Raw genomic sequence first — 23,304 nt, forward strand, 5'->3', positions numbered from 1 at the left:
CTTTCTTTAGTTGCGATATTCCCATCAGCTTAAATCTAATTTATCCTCCCTTGCTTCTTTCTTCATAAAGTATTCACAAATCTTGGCAAGTCAAGATGGATTATTGACTTTTTAGGGTCGCTAGAAATTCAAATGTTGTAATATGGGTCTTTAGTTATGACAAAATGGCCATCATCTTAAATCTAACTCATCCTCCCTCACTTCCCAATTAGCTGCTTTCTTTGTTAAGGCTTCACAAACCTTGGCAAGTTAAGATGGATTATCACAAGTATTTAAAGGGGGGCACATATAAAATACATGTAGTTTAATCTCTCTCTCTCTCTCTCTCTTAAAAAAAAAAACATTTAACTTTGCATAATAAAGGAAAATACCATATCACGCCTATCTCAAGAGCACCAAAAAAGTGACTATATGTTATAAACTAAATTTAATCCTTGAATGGTTGTAATTTTATCATATGCATTGTATGGCTAATTGTTTAATCATCTGAATGATGTGTGCGATCTTTTATTCTTTTATTTGTTGCATCCTCATGTAGTTAAAATTTCATGTTTACCTTAATATGGATTCACAACTACCCATGGACAAAAACTCTAGTTAAGATGTTTGAGAAGAGAACTGGTATTACAATTGTAGGTGGCTATTACTCACTTTACATGGAGTAGGCAAACATGCAAGTTTATAAATATGCCATTCCACCTATATTCAACGGCCAAAGTGGTTCGTGTACAATTTGAAGTACAATGAGAATCACTTTTAGTAGCCAAGAGGGCAAGTGTGCGTTTGTGATCTGATGAGTCACTCGACGGCGGTTGGAGAACAACGGCATGTCCCGAGAGAGTCGTCAACGATCGCTAATTATAACTAACTCAACATAATCGCTAATTATAACTAACTCAACATAACCGGAGGTGCTGCTGCGGTGAGCGTTTTCTGCTCATCTAAGGGTCTGAACATAATCATCGACGAGCCTTGATTGATCCCACGATTAGGGCTATAAGCGACAGGTCTTTATTAGGGCTATAAGCGACTGGTCTTTATTAGGGTTTGGCCTTACGTTTGGCTGGGTTCTGCTGACCCGATCTTTCTTGTGCAGGGTCGACGATGATGAAGAGCAGCTAGGTTATCAATATTGCCGAGTTTCATAAAGAGGTATGTCAGCAGTTGTCTCATTCATTCATTCCTGTTCCGGTGTTATGTGCAACACCACCATTAACTGTCTCATTCATTCAATTGCCCAAAGAGTCGTCAAAAACAATCAGAAGTTTGAGTTTTTAGTCCTCTCTGTGCTCTTGAAGTAGAAAACATCCTTATTCTTCAAACTCGTTTCTCATATAGTCATAAGATGCTTCTCTTCTTCACCTAAAACATTATTATAGAGTCTTTTTGTGCTGTAAACTCTACTTCCAAGCTGCCTACCAAGGTCCCAAATTCCATTCTTAAATGATGCTTATTGGACATTGAAGAGAAGGGACATGACTCACCATTGGTGTATCTATCACCCTTGTTAACTCATAGGCTGCTAGGTTTGCATTCTTAGCTATGACTTGTTGCTATTCTAGACAAATGAGCGAAAAAGTGCAACCTAGCATTCTTAGCTATGACTTGTTGCTATTCTAGACAAATGAGCGAAAAAGTGCTCATGTCAGAATTAAATTATACTGAGCTGCAGCTTTTGAGGAGCTTCGATATGTGCTTACTGTCCCTTTGCATTGTATGCATGATATTTGTGATGCATCTTTTGAGGAGCTTAGGTATATGTTTATTTTGTAGCTCTTTACATTGTATGCATGATATTTTTTATGTTTGAATCTACTAAAATGCTAATGAGTTACCATGTAGTCTTTTAACGCTCTCTTGTTTGTGAGTGCAGAGGATGTCACTGACTGCGGCGGCTTTGCATTGGTGGCAATTTTATGTCTAAAGAGTGTGTATGCGAAGTCACTCACAAGGTACCCACCACCACTTATTTGGACATCCAACTAGCAATATTTCTTCTCAAATTTAGCCATGGAAGTGTTTGGCAGCATTGAAAGTTTCATACTCATATGAGCGTACCTTTGAGCAATAATGAAGGGTGCCTAGCCATTTCCCAACACACGCCACAAATGGAGTATTTCTTGAGTGAGAGAAGTTAGCACCTTCTGTACTGGCATGATATGGTTACTCTACCGTTTTTGTTGATTATTAGATCTATAGTCATTACAATTTCTCTATTTTTAGGACATCTTGAAGTGTCCCTGCCATTTTCCTTGGAGGCTTTTATAAAAATCCCTTCCATTTTCGTTTTGTGATAATCTCATTTTATGCTTTGGTTCTACTCATGATGCATTGTCAGTATATGGATGAGTGAATTATAAAGGTATAAAGTTGTTAAATATTTACTATTGAAATTTGAACATGGAGTATGATCTCATGGTGAATTTCAATGTGCATCGAACAATGTGCAAAGTATTTCTCTTCTTAAGACCTTAGCTATGGCAGGTAAAGTAGACAAATTGTGCCATAGGTCCCATAGGTTATTCCTTGAACAAATTGTGCTATAGGTCACTACTTGAATTTATGCCTATCCCATAAAGAATCAGTAGTAGGAGCACCTAGCAAACAATAGAAAGTGACCAATGGGCATGATGATCTTAAGTATAGTGTGTCCATGGTGAATATTAGAAAATTATGCACCCATGGTGCCAAAATGTGCCCCATTTTTCTTTAAATAGTGAGCACATTGAACATTCATCTTGTGGGCACCTTTCAAGTAAGATGCCTTAGTAAGGGTCCCTTTTTGCAAGCCACCGATTGTCTTGCAAAAATGCTTTTGAGATTCTAGAAATAGGTGATAGAAACTTGGTTCTATGATTTCTCTCCTTTCTAGGTCTACATACTTTAAAGATGACTACTTAGCAGCAAAAGCAAAAAAATTATACACCTATAAATAGAAAACATTATAATTAGGCCTAATAACAAATCCATCTCTCATGCACTCGAGTGATATCAGACATTTATAATTGATGCCTACATGCAAGGAAGCAACATCAAGGTGACGTTCATTGTATATGGAATGCTTTTTTCTTTAGAGTATATTCTTTTTAATCTTATCCTCTCTTTCAATGGGATTCTATGTAGGTCTTGCCCTCTCCAAGAAATAGTTTTGTAAGTATTTGCTTGTGCATGTGATTTTTTGAGTCTTTCCTTACTCTTCTCTACTTTCATGTCACCACTTGAACTTTAGAAAAATATTCATTACATTTGATATCAAAGATTAGGGTTTCTTAACAACTTTGTTTTCTAGCCATTCTTAATAGTGATAGAATGTGCAACGGAGGAAGGGAAAGGGGAAACACATAAGAGAGAGAGAGATGGAGAGGAAACACTGGAGAGAACCTGCTCTCAATATCATCATCAAAAGGAATACATGTCCCGAGCAAGAGGGGAGAACCTCGTATGTGAGGGACTGTAGTTAGACAAGCTAGGCAAGCAATGAAATATGAGGGAGGCATGCCGGCTATATATACACCTACATGAAGGTAGCCGACTGGAGCAGAAGTACCTCTACGAGACTGGGAAAAAATACCCAGGACCATAAATGGGGAATAAATATGGGTAAAATATATGTGAGGGGTGACCAGCCCCTCTGACTAACATGGTCAGCCCTAGAGGCTAAAGTAGGACACAAAATAGGAAGCTAGCAAGTAGGGGATGATGTCTAACACCCCCTCTCAGCACCGGATGCTGAGCAAACTCCAAGAAGCCAGAGACGTGGTCCTCAATCAAAGATGAAAGACTGCAAAAACAGGTACCAAGAAAGCTCCATAGCAATCTCCTCAGCAACGCAGCTACAAAAGCAATAGAACAAGCTGCCAGGCACACCACTCCTCTGGAAGAAAAAAACCAAATAGGTTACGACATGTTGCTCCAAATAATGGTTCCAAACCCAAGTGTAAGAACACTCCCTGAAGTCGAATGTCGTGTATCCAGACTGGAGAAGGTAAGAAAAACCTCATAACCGACCAAGATGAGATCTTGTATATAACCAATCCTGGGAGAAGCAAACTACTCCTCACTGGAACCCTCAAAAGAAATAGAGTCAATCTGCTCCAACTCTGTACCAAGAGTAGCCAAATGCTGTACAAAAGCATCCTCTGAAAAGCTTGGCATCATAAGATGTAAAGATTGTAGAAAAGATGGGATCCATCTGCTCAAACTCTGTACTATGATTTGCCCAATGTTGTACATAAGTACACGCCCCACTGAGGTGGGCATCGCAAGATGAAAGTACTCCACATACCCCTCTGAAAAAAGATATCGTTGGACTGATATAAGCCCAACCTGATTCTGATCCAAATCCAAAAAACTCTGGAAGTACCACTCTGCCCCACGCACGGTTAGCAACCATAGATCTAAAGCATCCCACCAGGTCCAAAAAACCATCCTCCAAAACAACAAGTGATATTTGTGATGCATCTTTTGAGGAGCTTAGGTATATGTTTATTGTAGCTCTTTACATTGTATGCATGATATTTGTGATGCATCTTTTGAGGAGCTTAGGTATATGTTTATTGTAGCTCTTTACATTGTATGCATGACATTTCTTAAGTGAGAGAAGCTAGCACCTTCTGTACTGGCATGATATGGTTATTGCCGTTTTTGTTGACTATTAGATCTATAGTCATTACTATTCCTCTCTTTTTAGGACATCTTGAAGTGTCCCTGCCATTTTCCTTGGAGGCTTTTAATAAAAATCCCTTCCATTTTCGTTTTGTGATAATCTCATTTTAGGCTTTGGTTCTACTCATGATGCATTGTCAGTATATGGATGAGTGAATTATAAAGGTATAAAGTTGTTAAATATTTACTATTGAAATTTGAACATGGAGTATGATCTCATGGTGAATTTCAATGTGCATCGAACAATGTGCAAAGTATTTCTCTTCTTAAGACCTTAGCTATGGCAAGTAAAGTAGACAAATTGTGCCATAGGTCCCATAGGTCATTGCTTGAACAAATTGTGCTATAGGTCACTACTTGAATTTATGCCTATCCCATAAAGAATCAGTAGTAGGAGCACCTAGCAAACAATAGCAAGTGACCAATGGACATGATGATCTTAAGTATAGTGTGTCCATGGTGAATATTAGAAAATTATGCACCCATGGTGCCAAAATGTGCCCCATTTTTCTTTAAATAGTGAGCACATTGAACATTCGTCTTGTGGGCACCTTTCAAGTAAGATGCCTTAGTAAGTGTCCCTTTTTGCAAGCCACCGATTGTCTTGCAAAAATGCTTTTGAGATTCTAGAAATAGGTGAAAGAAACTTGGTTCTATGATTTCTCTCCTTTCTAGGTCTACATACTTTAAAGATGACTACTTAGCAGCAAAAGCAAAAAAATTGTACACCTATAAATAGAAAACATTATAATTAGGCCTAATAACAAATCCATCTCTCATGCACTCGAGTGATATCATACATTTATAATTGATGCCTACATGCAAGGAAGCAACATCAAGGTCAAATGTCTAGTATATTGTAGCTAGAATCTATCCTTAAACGTGAGATTATACATGAGGTTATAGGTGACGTTCATTTTATACGGACTGCTTTATTCTTTAGAGTATATTCTTTTTAATCTTATTCTCTCTTTCAGTGGGATTCTATGTAGGTCTTGCCCTCTCCAGAAATAGTTTTGTAAGTATTTGCTTGTGCATGTGATTTTTTGAGTCTTTCCTTACTCTTCTCTACTTTCATGTCACCACTTGAACTTTAGAAAAATATTCATTACATTTGATACCAAAGATTAGGGTTTCTTAACAACTTTGTTTTCTAGCCATTCTTAATAGTGATAGAATGAGCAACAGAAGAAGGGAAAGGGGAAACACATGAGAGAGAGAGAGATGGAGAGGAAACACTGGAGAGAACCTGCTCTCAATATCATCATCAAAAGGAATACATGTCCCGAGCAAGAGGGGAGAACCTCGTATGTGAGGGACTGCAGTTAGACAAGCTAGGCAAGAAATGAAATATGAGGAACAAGAAAAAGGGAGCCCAGAGAGCTTCAACATCAAGGCTAAGGAAAGCAAGCCCAAATAGGCCAAAAACGCAGCCTGTTTGGGACAACTATGGTGCCGCCAAGAAGGGCAGGTATGCTATCTAGAAAAACACGCCCCTATCAGGTTGCCTAGAGGCTGCCAATTGACGCCCTGATGAGGAGGAACTGCAGCCCACTGAAAGAGGGATGAATCAGCCCTTGAAAAGCTTCAACGCAAGCTTCAAAGAAAAAAATGTTGATCTATCCGTAGGTAGAAAAACGCAGATCTGAAGAGGTAGAGGAGGGAGCATCAACCGCTGACAATCACCGGCGCTCTGATACCATGATAGAATGTGCAACGGAGGAAGAAGGGAAAGTGGAAACACAGGAGAGAGAGTGAGCGAGAGAGATGGAGACGAAACACAGGTGATAACGTGCTCTCAATATCATCATCAAAAGGAATACATGTCTTGAGCAAGAGGGGAGAACCATGTATGTGAGGGACTGCAGCTAGACAAGCTAGGTAAGCAATGAAATATGAGGGAGGCATGCCGGCTATATATACACCTACATGAAGGCAGCCGACTGGAGCAAAAGTACCTCCACAACTGGGAAAAAATACCCAAGACCATAAATGGGGAATAAATATGGGTAAAATATATGTGAGGGGTGACCAGCCCCTCTAACTAACATGGTCAGGCCTAGAGGCTAAAATAGGACACAAAATAGGAAGGCAGTAAGTAGGGGATGATGTCTAACAAATAGTTGTTTGTCAGATTATTGTCATTCTTAGTTAACGTTATATATTTGTGAAGAAAACCCATCCTTTGCACCCTACCTTTATCTTAGTCTTCTTTTCTTATATCATTATGTGTTTCACTAAAGCAATGGACACTTTTCTACTTTAACCATTGATTTTCAAGAGAATATGTCTCCTCTTTTGGCAAATCAACTTCTATAGAGTAGTTGTGACATATGACTTGCAAGTAGCATGGTAGTAGAAATTTGTCAATATGTAGAAAAGCCTAAACCAACAAAGAAAGGCTACAAGAGTTTAAAGTTAGAATGGCCTAGAGGGGGGAGATTAATGGCTGGATTACAAGGATATGAATACTAGAACAAGCCCCACAATTATTTTCATGAAAGTCGCTAACTCTTCAAGAGCCACGAAACCCCCCACACAAGAGTTGCCTATAGAAGCATATGCTCAAAATAGCATGGGAGGCATTTATGATAACTTCTTGGTATCCATCCAGGCTAGAAGAGTTGAAAGTTAGAATGGCCTAGAAGGGGGAGATTAATGGCTAAATTACAAGGATATGAATACTAGAACAATCCCCACAATTATTTTCATGAAAGTCACTAACTTTTTAAGAGCCACGAAACTCCCCACGCAAGAGTTGCCTATAGAAGCATATGAAATAGCATGGGAGGAATTTATGATACCTTTCTTGGTATCCATCCATCTTATACATCCTACGTATTTGTAATTTTATAGAGACACTCATCGAGATGTTCCCTTTATCCACCACAAGCATGTGGATCTGAGGCATTTGAGCTTTATACTTTATCATCTCGGGCTCTCCTCTTGTGGAGTCTATCTGAAGATTCATTTTTTACGTAATTTAGATGAATGATATCAAAACATTTAAGTAGCTCACACCATTGAACGATCAACATAGTTTAAAAAGACAACACAAGGTTTTTGAGATCCACAATAGAACAAGTAGGTAACAACATAACTAGCTTCTTTGTGAAAGACGTTATTCATGCTTCACAAGATTATAGGATTTCTTTGGAAACTCTAGTTGAGACATGAAAAGGATTTTAAGTATATTAGTGCATAGTAGAAGCATTAAAAGGGCAAGAAGTCAAGACAAGGAAGGGAAATCCATGTTGGAATTAGGGTTGCAGGAAAGCACACAAAGCTTGGAGAAGAAGAAGCAAGAATGCACACAACACAAAGTGTATTAGATTGTGTCAATGTACAAAAGATAAGTTAGCCCTAGAAGGATGGGCGTATATACAAGCCGGGGGAAAAAACCTCCTAAAGAGGGAAAAAGTGCCCCGGTGGTCCTAAGTGTGTTCACACACATTACTGCCTATATATATATGGCAACAAATCCCCCCTGGGAGTGATGGTGTGAACGAGAGCTGGTACTCATGTATAGGGGAGTGCCATGCCCGAAGTAGATCAGTCCACAAAGGGGAGCAAGCCCAAAGCTTTGCGGAAAGCTTCGAACTTCACGAGGAAGCGCCTTTGTGAAAAGATCGGCGAGGTTGTCCTGTGTTGGCACATAGGCCAAGCTGATCTCTCCTGCTGAGAGTCTCTCCCTGACATAGTGATAATGCACCTCAATGTGCTTTGTGCAAGCATGAAAAATTGGGTTTCTCGCAACTGCCAATGCGCTCTGACTGTCAGTGAAGATAGAGGTGGCAGACTCCTGTCCAACACCCAAGTCAGCCACCATAAGCCTCTGAGCCATACACACTCAACCGTAGCTGTGAAAGCTGCCCTGTACTCAGCTTCACAACTAGAAGTGGCCACAGTAGGTTGCTTCTTGCTCAACCAAGATATGCATGAGCTACTGAGCATGAAACAAAAACCACTTGTGGACACTCTTGTGTCATAGCAACCAGCCCAATCTGAGTCCGAAAAAGCATGTAAATCTGGCGGCAACGATACCCCCTTGGGATAAAACAACCCAAGATGTATGGTGCCACTCAAGTAGCGAAAGATGCGTTTAACTGCCTTCCAATGCTGAGACCCTAGGCTATGCATAAACCTGCTCACCTGTGAGACTGCAAACTGAATGTCCGGCCTCGTAATGCATACATAAATGAGGCAACCAACAGCTGTCTTATAGAGTGTGACATCAAAGTGATCTCCAGCATCATGAAGACTCAACTTCAAACCTGTCTCCATTGGAGTAGCAATAGGCTTGCAGTCTTCAAGGCCAAATCTCCGTAACAATGTCTCAATATACTTTGTCTGACACAAAGCAATACCTCCATCACACTGCTTAAATTGTATCCCCAAATAATGATGCAAATGCCCCAAATCTGACATCTCAAAAGAGGCATTCAAGTCAGCCTTAAAATCAGCAATATGACTCTCATTTGGTCCTGTGAGCAGCATGTCATCGACATAGAGAGCAATGATTAGATGTACATCATCCACACGTTTAACATACAAAGTGCTTTCTGTTAGACTATTCTAAAAACCATGTGCAGTCAAATATGCATGTATCTTTTCATACCAAGCTCGTGGAGCTTGCTTTAAACCATATAAAGCCTTTTTCAATCTGCACACTTTGTTTTCCTGCCCTCTTTGAACAAAACCACGCGGCTGCGATACATACACCTCCTCATACAAATCTCCATTCAAGAATGCAGTCTTTATGTCCAATTGATGTACATTCCAACCATTATGAGCTGCCAATGCACAAATGCTACGAATGGTAGTCATACGACAAGTGGGAGCAAAGGTCTCATCAAAATCAATGCCCTTTTCTTGAGCATAACCCTTTGCAACAAGTCTAGCCTTATAGCGATCAACACTGCCATCTGGCTTTCATTTCAACTTAAAAACCCACTTACATCCAATGGCCTTTTTACCAATAGGCAAATCACACAAAGACTATGTACCATTCTTGATTATAGCATCATATTCACTTTGCATTGCAGCCAACCAATTTTCTGATTTTTGTGCCTCATCAAATGAAAGAGGTTCTTCCTCTTCACACATACTAGACACAGCCAAAGCATAACAATCTGATGCATAAGAGATGTTGAAAACCTGAACGAGTACGACTAAATATAGGTGCATCAATTTTACTATCACGCAAGGTTTGCACCAGCCATTTAGGCATACCTCTAGCCTGCTCATTTTCAGCCCTATCCTCAGAAATTACATCCTGTATATCTGCATCAGAAATAGGCTGATCTATGATGTCGTTTGAAATCTGCATAGGCTGAATATTTACCTCATTAGGACTTACATTTGAATTCCCACCTGTAAACAGAGGTAACAATGTATCAAATACATCCCGTGAGCTCACACCTGTCTCTTTGGTACATGATAACAAAGGCTGCACAACATCTTCCACAAAAACAACATCTCGACTAATCAAGATACGCTTTGACTGCGGATGATACAATCTGTAACCCTTGTTCTCAGCACTGTAACAAAAAAAAATGCATTTGACAGCCTTATCATCCAATTTTCTGCGTTGTTGCACAGGCACTAAAGCATAGGCCAAGCAACCAAAGACACGTAAGTGACCAATAGAAGGCTTCCTGCCATGCCAAGCTTCGTATGGAGTAATAGACTGCAAGGCCTTAGTGGGACACCTGTTGAGTACATATGCAGCACACATGACAGCCTCAAGCCAAAACGCATGTGGTAAAGCTTGGCTCTTGACCATACATCGTGCCATCTCCATAAGTGACCTGTTTTTCCTCTCAGCAACACCATTTTGCTGAGGGGTATACGGCACTGTACATTGGTGTTTTATCCCACGACTAGCCAGAAATGCATCAAACTCTTTAGACAAGTACTCCCCCCCTCGATCAGAACAGAGGGTGCCCACAGTACAATTGGATACATTTTCAACCATAAGAAAAAACTGTTTGAAGCATAAAAACACTTCGGACTTTGCCTTCAGTGGATATACCCATGCATGCCTCGAGTAATCATCAATGAAAGTCACGAAGTACAAGTGTTTACCAAATGACGGAGTTTGCATAGGCCCACATACATCACTATGTACAAGTTGCAATTTGCGAGTGGCCCGCACAGAACCATCCTTTGGAAACGCAGAACGCTGCATTTTGCCCAAAATACAGCCTTCACAAACATGTTTCAATGGTGCCTCAAGAGGGGGCAATGAAGCAACCATATCAAATTTCTGCAAACGCAGCAAACTAGCAAAGTTCAGATGACCAAAACGAGCATGCCATAGTTTTGCATCTGAAACTACCTTTTCATCAGAAACTGCATTTGCTGAATCTTCCACACACTTGTCATAAGAATTGAGCCTATACAGCCCACGAAACCTGGTGCCAGATGCAATAATCATATCACCAGAAGTCAAATCATGAACAGTACATCTGTCATCCACAAATTTGACTACAAATCCAAGTCTAGCAAGCGCAGAGACAGACAATAGATTCTTCTTTATCCCTGGCACATACAAAGCATCTGAAAGTGTGAAAGCGCTGCCATTTGCAGCAGTAAGCATAATTTTACCAACGCCCTTCACTGGGTAAGAAGCATTATTGGCACATGTGACAGTATTCCCATTAGGGACAGCCTCAAGACAAGTGAACATATCACGATGTGAGGTAATGTGCTTTGTAGCACCACTGTCAAAATACCAAACATGAGAGTCAACAGAAACTGCCAAACATGCATCATGTACAGATGGGTCATACTGGCAATACACGCTAAACGCCCATTCTGTATCCTGCACAACATTTGCAGAATCTGCATTTGTAGAAGCATCCGCTATTGTGGCTGCATTTGACTCTTTCTTCTTTGCCTCTTTAGCCTTTAGCTTAGGGCAATTCTTAATGACATGATCATTTGCCTTACAATAGTTGCACCTGGTCTTTTTCTTGCCTTTATCAAGAGCCTTCTCAGACTTATTGTTGTTACCTATGGAAGGAGAAGAAGTTGCATACCTACTAATAGGAGAAGAAACAGTGGAAGGGGCTGCCTTACCACTTCTTCTCTGCTGCTGGGCAGCAATAAATGCTTGATCAACTGCACGCTGCCTGGCCCTGTTTTGCCTGGACTGTGCTTCTTGCAAGAGCTTGTTGACTAGAGTATCATACTTGACAGCATCAGGTCTGTCCTCATTAAGAAGTCTCCACGTGGAAGCAAAAGTCTGATATGTCTCAGGTAAAGCATCAAGAACAGTCTGCACAAGAGAATGATCAAGAATAATCTCACCTGCAGAAATCAATTGTTCTTTGAGATCTTTAATCTCAGCAAGAAAAACATTCATGTCATCATCTTCTTGCATAATCTTCAATTCTAGCTCTTTACGCAGGTAAGCAATTTTTGCCTCGTTACGACCTGCATACAAACCAGCTAGAATATCCCAAGCCTGTTTTGCTGTTTTAGCTGAACGAATATGTGGGGTGATGTTACGTTTGACAGAAAGTGCAATCAAGGCATGAGCCTGCGCATCTTTACCATCCCAACGAGCTTGTTCAGCAGTGGGTAAAACAGCAGCAACAGTAGAGCTGCTAGATCCTGCAACATCCTCAACAGATCCTACATCCACAGAACCTGGACGTACATCCATACCCTGCACAATGTTCCACACTCCTTTTGCAACCAAAACATGTTGTATCATGTATGCCCAAAGTGGGTAGTTACTGTCTCCATCCAGTTTGTCTTCAGCAGACAACATGTGAAATACATCATTGCTGTTATCAGCCATGGCCACTGACTGAAACTGATGCAAAAGCTACCTGTAATGAAGCAAAGACTGAACAGAAGACAACTTGTGCTATGTAGCATGGTCCACAATAGAACACGTATGCCTGTTTTGCAGAAAACTGCACTGTCGAAATTTCTGCAGAAAATGACGAAAACACCTGTGCAGAACTTGAAATGCAAAAACGGAGCCCGAAATGACCTCAGATGCGATTTCTGAGAACGCAAGTCCCTAAGGGCTAATTTGCAGAGTATAGGGACCTGCAAGCGCTCGTGAAAACTCACCTCAATCGGAGAACGTGAGTCGGAGGGTACTGGCGACGTAGCCCTGGGAACCGATGCCTGCTCTGATACCAATTGTTGGAATTAGGGTTGCAGGAAAGCACACAAAGCTTGGAGAAGAAGAAGCAAGAATGCACACAACACAAAGTGTATTAGATTGTGTCAATGTACAAAAGATAAGTTAGCCCTAGAAGGATGGGCGTATATACAAGCCGGGGGAAAAAACCTCCTAAAGAGGGAAAAAGTGCCCCGGCGGTCCTAAGTGTGTTCACACACATCACTGCCTATATATATATGGCAACAATCCAAGGCTTAAGATATTAAGGGAAAGGGTATTAGGAGATCCTTGCTTCATCATCACTCTCTCAAGGAGGCTCATGCCAAGAGGTTTGGACCAAAGAGTCATAGAAGCATACTAGCATGGGTGAGGAGAAAACATATCATGAGCTAGAGTGCCTAAGGCACGTCTTCAGATTACAACTTTAGTAGCAAAATTTTCCCACACTCCAATCCCATTGGGTATTGTAATTCCCATTATTAACTACATCAAATTGTATTTTGGTTGTTCTTGCACAATACAAGAGAGATATTTATGGGTATCCATAGTGGTTTCTTATAAGATATCATGCGTAATCACTTGGCGGAGTCATTAAAGGTGCCAACACTAGTGGGAAGGAGTGAACTTATCATGGCCAAGTCTATGCTCGGTAAGAAGAAGGGACTTATGCCCTTTGGATTTTAAATTCCATGAGTTGTACATTTACAACGGCCAAGAATGGGGAGAATAATGGCTAAATTAAAAGGATATGTATACTAGAACAAGCACGCAATGGGAACTCCTTAATGTGTTCTTATTTTTATGAAAGCACTAAATCTTCAAGAACCACGAAACTCCCCACACAAGAGTTACATATAAAAGGATATGTTCAATATAGCATGGGAGGAATTTATAATAACTTTATTGGTATCCATCCATTTCAACATTTAGAATGTAGCCTATGTGATAATGTTCCAAATCTTGTATACCTTAAATTTCATTTTCAAAGGTATTTAAGAAATTTCATTTGCAAGAGAAACCTTTGTGTGACAATGGTCTCAAGAGTTATGATATGAAATAATTTAATTATTCATAGTGATTGTTGCCTTAAATGGAAATAATGGCATTGTAAACTTGGTGGATATTCTAGAAGGATGTAGTTCCACCAAGATTAAGTGGTCAAAGATGTGCATACCAAAAAGACCCTTGTTTTGGGTGGGTTGATTGTATCCTCATAAAACTACTTGGTAAAATGTAGTACATGGTGATACATTTTCAAATTACTAGCTAGGTGCTAGATCCTAAATCATCGTTACATTAATAATATACTTTCATAGAAGCGGTGTACATATCTTTGAAAGCCATACATGCCTTGAATTACAAAAGATATTTGAGAATAGTGGGCCTTTTATTTACACACATGAGGTAAAAGATAATATCTTGAAACAGAATTACAAAAGATATTTGAGAATAGCGGGGCATTTTATTTCCCTACTAGCATGTTGTCTCATAAATTAATTCATTTCCCCACTAGCGAGATGTCTTGTAAATTAATTCATGACAAGTTGTAGAAAAGGCATAATCAAAATAATCCAATTATTTAAGCTACACCATAATCAATATTGAGACACACTCAGCTTTTTAGTGTGATGTAGTAGGGACTCCAATATATACAACATGTCCAATATATACAACTTGTTTGTAATATCTTGTAAATTAATCAATGACATGTTTTAGAAAAGACATAATAAAGATAATCCAATTATTTAAGCTACACCATACATCAACATTGAGACACAATGAGCTTTTTAGGGTGATGTGGTAGGGACTCCAATATATACAACATGTTTGTAATGGCTCTAGACATTCATCAAGATACCATACTATCATTATGCCAAGTATTTATATGAACAATTGTTACCTAGGGGGGGATAGCACCTCACGTACATCCATCCAATAGGAAAGTCTTTATTATAACTAGATATTTTTATGGGTATGTAGATTGTATAACACTACTCAATTGCCACCCATATCGAGGTAATTATTTGTTCAATTTTTTATTTACGTATGAAGGTTCCCTTCGAAAAGGTTTTGAGATTTAAGAGAAAACATATCCTAGCAATAAAATTTGAGTCTCATGTTTTTGGAAGCCATCTCATAGGTGTGTTCTAGTGTTGTTGTGATTACAAAAGAATACTGTTAAGTTATCAATCCTAATAACTCTCTAAAAAAATATGTAAATTAACATTATACTTGATAATAAAGTATACCAATCAAGATATAATTTTGTAGGTGGGAGAAGTAATATTTGCTAGCATAACGTTAGTTTTTGCAAAAGATAGTATCTAAGCCATGCGATGGTATGGGTTACATTCAAAATTGCCTAGAGATAGTTGTATACTTAAACCCCTTAGTCCATAATATTGTATTACAAAAGTAGAAAGAGTTTTCTCCTCTATTGGTGGGTAGAATTCCCATTCCAAATTCTTACAATACCCAATATAGTATCTACTTGATTTGTGGGTATGCTTAGTAATTGGATTCCATAGCACTTGCAATACCGAATCGAGTATCTACTTCGTTTTATGAGTATGCGTAGTAGGAAGATTCCATTGCACTTGTATTTTTGTAAGAAAATCCATCTAAAAAACATTTTAGTAGAGACTATTAGTAAGATAATGCACCCTTGTAGGTATAGGAAATTTATAAGCCGGTAAGCTACTAAACCAGTAAGTCCTTAATTTTGCAAGTGTTAAGCCTACAAGTCATTAGCAACTATAGGTAAGAGAGAAAGTATTTGTATCACAAATAGTCATGCATCTGAAGTGGCATAATATTTATAGGGGTGGGAATGGTGAGTTATTTTTCTTTTTTCTAATGGTGTATAAATTATACCTGCAAAGCAACCTTAGAAGTTACATACCTTAGAGGTTTTAAAATCTGAGCTCCCTGATTAGTTGCAAAAAACCTTATCGTTAGGCCATAAACATGTTTTCTATATATAAAAACTAAAGCTTATAATAATCCATAAATGAGGGCATCGACAATATAAGTGAAGTTGATAGCCTAGAGGTGCATACAACAACTCAGGGTTTTTTTAAATTGTTGATAATTTAGTGAACTTATTAAGATTGAGTTGTCTTTTGAACACTATGGTCAGTAACTTTTTAGCTCCTCCTAGCGAGTCTCATTAGCACAAACTTTAAGCAATAATTAAGTCTTTATAAAATCAATTAAGTAATAATCAGCCCTTTACCTTTCATTTAAAGGGTGAACATGCATTTTGAATACAATGTTGATGCATGTATGTCCAAGCGTAGTATCTTGCTCTCAAAGAAATGTGATCGTGGAATGGCTACATTTGAGGAGAATGTGTAAACAAGCACAATATCTTTCCCTTCAAGAAATGTGACCATGCAATGGCAACAGACTAATGACATGTAAGGACCTATCAATGCATGATTGGTGGGGGAAAGGCTTGAGGAGTTATCATTGGGGGCAAGGCCATAAATGTAGCCTCTAGTTGTCGTCATCTATTTGATAACTTGAGTGGTTGGTGCATTGAATATTTCAGCATATTGTTCACTAATATATCTTCAATATATGTAGCCTCTAGTCATTATCTATTTGATAACTTGAGGGGTTGGTACATTGTATGTTTCAACATATTGTTTAACAATATGTCCATTATATAAAGGCTTTTGGGCATAATATTGATAATATGAAAATCATTGCTTGAAAAAGTGTGTGGTTTACTAATGCAAGGAATAATAGTCACATAATTTTATAAATGTATGTATACATCATGTGGGATACTCACCATATATTATTCTAGTCAAGAGATAACAGGGTGTCATTGCAAACATATGGCACTCAATGTTAAATATGATATTAGTAACTTCAAATAAAAATCCATGTTACGTTTCCCAAGGGTATGGGTGTATCGTATGTCTCCCATCCACCAAGGAAATTTTTAGTGTTTGTCTACATTATATATCTTGCCAATAAGCTGATCAAATTGTAGTTAGAATTTTTTGATAATTAGTCTACTAAAAAATAATGATCATGTCCGGTAGGACTGGGAAATTGCCTATATCATATGGATAAGTCTCATTTTTGAAGTAATAACCATATGTAAGAGAACCCTTTGTGACGATTGTCAAGAGTAGACATATAGAATGATAGTCATTCATAGTGATTGTTGCTTGAAAATGGAAACGATGATATTATATACTTGGTGGATGTGTTGGAAAGATGAAAGTGTGGACGGCTATCCCAAAAATGTAATTGTGGACGGCTATCCCAAAAATGTATGTACGCATATGTGTTCTGTTTAGCACCATATATAAGAGAAACCTTTGTGACAATTGTCAAGAGTGGCCATATAGAATGATATAGTTAGTCATAGTAATCGTTGCCTGAAAATGGAAACAACGACATTATATACTTAATGGATGTGCTAGAAGGGCGAAAGTGTAGATGTCTATCTTAAAAAAATGTGTGCACTCATGTGTGTTGTATCGAGCACTATCCTTCAACATGGCTAAGTCTGCCCTTCACGTCTAGAAAAATTTAATATGGTGATTAATTAATGAATACTTTTTCATCAAGGTGGAAATATATAAACCTCAACTTCTCTTGCATGTTGATGATGTGAATGGAGATGTCATAGCATGTAATCGATGCCAATTATGACAAGGTTGATGTTTTGAAGCTTTGTGTGAGAATGCTCTCATGGAGTCAAGATTGCAGTCTAGTTTTTGTAACATTTTGAGAAATGCCACTTTTTAATGGTATTGTGCTCAATTTTCTTGCAATACCATTAAAAGGTCAACTATGAAATTATGTCGAACCATATCTTGTGAGTTTTCACCAATATATATATATATATATATATATATATATATATATATATATATATATATATATATATATATATATATCGCCCCCCCTCTCTCTCCCCCAATCGCGTGATTTTTCACCAATATACCTCTCTCTCTCTCTCTCCTTTTAAAAACATTACCAGAGACCACGTAAAACTTACAAGTTTGTTTAATACTCATGCCTCTTGAAAAGTGTTATAAGGCATCCTTTTGTCGTAAAATAAACAGAAGAAGGTCTTATTTTCCCCACAACAATTTTAATTGACAATGGCTGCTTTCAAAAATCAATTGCTTCGATACTGCATGTAAGCATTTTGCATACCTAAAATCGTAAACATGTCCTCAAGCTTCCACAAAAGCTTTTTGAAAAGTTTCTTCCTTCAACAACAAATATAAGAGACGTCTGCTCTAGTCTTCTCATTAGTAGGTTTCTTGATTGTAAAACATAGTAGGAGTCAATCAATTCTACTTTAAGCCAACTCTCAAAATCCAATACCTCTAAGTTTTTGCAACTTCTTGATATGGTTAACATGACTTTCTTCAAGAACATTCCTAGACACTTCTATCACTAAAAGATACTCCAACTGTGGCATGTGCTAGGCACCGGTGGGCTAGGCATTCTTCATTACAACTTGAAAGTGCACTGAGATGAGTGAGAGGTTAACAATGCAACCCAAAAGCTTCTATGGCTGGTTTTGAGAAGAAATTGCAGGTGTCCAAACTTGTGATGGAGGCTAGCTTGGGAGCAACTTCGCATACACACACTCTCGAAATAAAATTGTCACCAACGTAAAGTTTCTGCAGTGAGTTACCTCCTCTACATACACAAATAGGAGTTGAAAGATTTTCGCCCACCTCACCCAACATCTTAATAGACCGAAACATCACAAAAATGAGGGACAACCAATGCCGAGATACATTATGATGACTGCATCAATTGTATACCTAGGCTCTTCAAAAGGTACACCTAAATATAGATTATCTTTGGCATTTTCTAAGAATTGAATAAACTAATGATAAAGATAGAATGAATGTAAGGCTATTTGTCTAGTGCAAATGAGTAACACAAAGAAATCCACATGTTTTTTTCATTGTCAAACTGATCTTATTGTAGACTAAGACTTAAATAAAATTATTGACAAAGATAGAATAAATGTTTAAGTGCATACAAGTAACAGACATAAATAGAACCCCAGAACATTTTTTAGGGTAGTATTAATTAATTGGTGTTTGTTACCCACCAAGGTTATGTAGAAAATTTTTAAATATACGTTTTTAGTAAGAGAATAATTTCCTTGATTTTTTTGCAACTTGTCTTACATGCTACCACTCCCTTTATAGGAGGTCGTGATCAGTTCTTCAACCCTAAAACAACTCCTTCACCATGTCCATGCCTCTAATCCTGCACCCCTTTTCTCTCCTCCCTGATCTCATCGTGTAATGGGTGGGGTCCTCAAGAACGGCAACTGGGAAGAGAGAGAGAAAGAGAGCACGACCATAGCTCAGCGAGGAAAGCTACAGATTTTCCATCACTCCCCATCGGCTACCCTAGACAATGGCAGAGTGATCTTTTCGTTCCTGGTCATTGAGTGGGACTGTGCGATGGCATCCTCCACACCAGCCACACTCAGGCAGTCGCCCTCTCTTGACATTCGGTAGATGGGGATGGATGGCGCGTTCATATTGTCACCAAATTTTGGCTCTTGGCTTGCATGGAGCTAGGGGCCTTATTCTTCTGGAAGCAAGACAGAGGGCTCTTCAAGCCTAGAGGTGGTTTGTTCATTTTCTTACATGTGGCAATGACAATCCCTCTGATGTCGGCATACTACTATCTTCATTACAAGGGAGGGAGCCCCAAGTATGCCCACAACAGGAATAGAGAAGAGTCAGCCTTCATGGAGAGCAGGATCAACGATCAGGAGAGTAGTCGCGATCTTTGTGGGCATCGAGCAGGTCTCACCCCTCCCATGCCTAGTTATTGAGGGGGGAGCTCCTCCCTCTCGATTAAGGTGGTCTTCCCTGGTTTGCTGCGATTTTTGAGCTCGCCCCCTCTCGATTAAGGTGGTCTCCCCCAATCTACAGAGAGATTTTTGAGCTCCCCCAGTCTTCTCACCCCTCTAGTGGAGGTAGAGGGATAGAGAGAGAGAGTGTGTGGCAGCACACACGAGAGGTGGTCTCCTCCAGTTTGTAGAGATTTTTGACCTCCCCCCTCTCAAATGAGGAGCTCAGTGATGCCCTCTAGGCCTTGCCTTGTGGTGGCCAGTGGTAAGTGCCCCAGAGCAGATGGACTCCCGGTTTTCCTCTTCCACTGGGACATCATGTAGGATGGCTTTTGGGCTGCCTTCTATGAGATCATGAGCATTGGACTCATGCTGGAGGTGCTTTCAAGAAGGGGCTCATTCACTTGATTCTCATGGAGGGTGGTGACCATTTAGAAGTACCACAGTGGCACTCACCAAAGCCATTAGCGGCCACCTACAGCCTCACCTCCTAGATCTAATTCATGGCATAGAAACAGGTTTCTTTCAAGCGAGCACAGCCTGGATAACATCTTCACCTGTTGGGAGGCGATTACCATGGCCTGCTTTTGCTAGGAGGATATGGCAATGTTGCTCTTGGACTTGAGAAAGTATGTGACAGAGTGAATTGGGATTTTTGGCACCATGCTTTTGATATGGGATTCTTGGCCCCGAATGGATCCAGGGAGTCTTTGCACTTTACTCTACCACCCACAGGCAGGTCCTCATTTAGGGTGCCAAAGGGATGGGTTTTGGATTACCCAATCGATCCGTTGTAAGGCATGCTGTGTCACTCCCTTTCTTTTCCTCTTTGTAGCTAAGGCGGTGAGGAGTCTCTTGGCCATCCAGGGGCCTGGGTTGCAAGGTCTTCATCTCCCCATCTGCTCAACAGAGGAGCTTCTAGACTTTTGAGTTTACAGATGAGATACCACCGCCTACCTCTCATGAGAGTAGGAGAATCTACAGAGATTTGTGCAAGCCCCATCGAGGTTTTCTGCCTAGCTTCAGGAGCTCAGTTCAATTGGCACAACTCATGTGGTTTTTGGGTTGGATCCTCACCCGCCTCGGCTTGGAGATCAGCTTAGTCTTTTTAGTGGATTCCTCTCACCACAGTACCCCAGTCAGATACTTGGGATGTCAGGTGGGGATTGATCTTGCTTGAGCAATAGCTTGCCCCTCTTCTTTTGAGCATTCGGAAGAAGCTCCTTTACTCGAGCACTGCCGGATCTCCCCTTCCTCAGTCTCGCCACATGTGGTAGCCAACCAGGTGCTCCTGGCCACCATGTGAGACATTACCTCTTGTTGGGTGTTCTCCCTGGCATGCCTTGGTCAGGTCGAATGATGAGCTTTCCTAAGAGGGCACTACTATGAATAGCTAGATCAAATGCCTAATCTACCACGATGATGAGGCTAGATAATAATCCTCTAGGCCACCTTGGCCTGCATAAGATTGGCGCAGTCCCCTTCAGGATCTTGCCTTCCTGGAGTGGTCAGGTGCTTTCACTTGCCGTCATATCACCCTAGCAATCCTTGGCTCCGATGGGGGGCCCACACTCATCTTGTCCATTGGTTCCCCAGGGCTAGCTGACCCTCTTTCCCTTTGAGGATTACAATGGTGGATCTCTTTAGTGGGTGAGGATTCTTGGCTTTCATAAACATCATTGGCACATCGACCCTCCTCCGACTAAGGTGGCTCACGAAAGTTCTTGGCGACTATAGTTTTGGGAGAGCCATCTTTTGACTCGATCCAGGTGAGTGGGAGTGGCAGGACCCTTTAGCCCTTTTAGCTAGCCCTTTTAGCTTGGGGAGCTCTACCAGCCCCTTTTTTCATTACACGGCCAAGATAGGTCATAGGATCAAGATTCATGAGATAGATGGCATCCCGAAAGCGACGGCCGGTTCAGACCACTAGGCATCCCGTAGCATTTCCTCCCATTTCCTCTATGATTTTTGGAAGTGTCTATGGGATTACTATCGGCCTAGGAAGGTAACACTCTTCCTTTGAACACCATATTAGATAATTTGGGAAAAATCCCATTCCCATTTGAAAAATGGGAGCATGGTGAACTTGTCCAAAAGTTTGTCAAAACCCCCTCATGTGACATATCATCGGAAAGATCTTGAAGAGTAGAATCTAAATCTATGATCTCCGAAAAATTTGGAGTTAGTATGTTTAAGATATATCCAAAACTATATGGAGTAATTGATTTCCAAAATGTGAGATTTTTTCCAAATTACCTAATATTGACTTTTTGGCAGATAGCCCGTTACAACCTCCATGTTGGCACTTGGTTGGCCATTGGAGGAGCAACGACAACCACCCATGGAATCGCAAACATTGGCATTGCTTTTGGAACTGTCCTAAAGCGCAACAGGTCTTTGGGACTTTCCCAAAGCGCAATAGGTTTGGTAGAGGATCCTTTGCCTATACACAACGGTGCGGTCCGCACCGTGTACTATCACCCGGGGGTAGCCTGGATGACTGAGACTAGCCCCGGTCTCATCTAGGAGGAGGTAGCAGATAGGCAAGCCCTCTGACTCTCTCACTACAGGATTGATATAGTTTCCTACCCTCACACCTCAGCAGAGCCAGCACCAGTCCAAGATGGGAGATCATCTCAGCAGCATAGCTATGTGGCATATATGGTGGACCCATTGCAATGAGGCCATTGAGGGTACTCTCACCTCTCCAACAAATTCCATCTGCTCCATTTTAACATCATTCATACCCTCCACAGTCAAGGGGGGAACTTTAGGGTGAGTCTGATTGCATGCATAAATGGCAAGAGGCCTTCCTGTGCACATTACGCAAAGGGTCCCTTTCTCACTGATCAGGCCGACGAGATTACTTGGCAGCACTACAAGCCGCCAGCATGGCTCTCCCGTTTCCCTCCGAGAGCGGGCCACCAATGGAGGGAATCTTCCGTCCCCTATTTGTTTTTTGCGTCTTATGAGAGTATGAGTATGTGCATTTAGCCCTGGGGCTACTGATTTTTTACTAATAGAAGGATCTCTTTTCTAGAAAAAAAACAAAGGGTGGGAAAGACTTCTTAAGGTCTTTCTTTTGCAAGAAGGCCACCTAGAAGCTGCTTGCACTACTAACAACATGTTTCTAGGACTTATAATGTTTTTCTTTTTAAGTACTAGGGTTTGAATCTTAATGCTTTTCCCACCCAGTTGACACTTGCCGCTCAGTATTCTTTCTTATGGGCGCCCTGCCCAAATACAGAACTTCAATTGGAAGAGATAAGAGACAGAGGAAGAGAGATAGAGTGTGCACCCCAGTGGGTCCCGACCAACCCACTTAAGGGCTCGACCGCTACACCTGACCTGAAAAGCCTTGCTTAATATGCCCTTGTGCAGCCCACGACCAGTCCCAACCCCTACATGGCCTATACGGACTACCACAAAGCTGTACGGCTGGCCAACACTGCTCCCAGCCGCAAAGCTGTACGGACTGCTGGCCCACACTGCTGTCCTTGCTGCCCATCTTGCCGTGCATGTGCTAAACAGCTTGAAATTTGCCTGTTCAGCCTGGCCGGTGTGTTTGATGGGTCCTATGGATTATCTACACTCAGTTTGGTCCGCTTCTGGCTTAATAAGCTTCGTAGAC

The 23,304-nt window shown here is 40.4% G+C and overlaps 1 long non-coding RNA gene across 1 annotated transcript; it reads left to right on the forward strand.

The window, feature by feature from the left end:
- Window positions 1-950: 950 nt before the first annotated feature.
- Window positions 951-2,124, forward strand: LOC147626433 (uncharacterized). The gene is made up of 3 exons (XR_015268655.1): window positions 951-1,007; window positions 1,097-1,152; window positions 1,874-2,124. It is a non-coding gene; the product is annotated as an uncharacterized LOC147626433 (long non-coding RNA).
- Window positions 2,125-23,304: the final 21,180 nt, after the last annotated feature.

Source organism: Cibotium barometz, chromosome 22, assembly GCF_041138505.1.
Source record: "Cibotium barometz isolate CiBa-2024 chromosome 22, ASM4113850v1, whole genome shotgun sequence".
In the NCBI taxonomy this organism is placed as follows: Eukaryota; Viridiplantae; Streptophyta; class Polypodiopsida; order Cyatheales; family Cibotiaceae; genus Cibotium; species Cibotium barometz.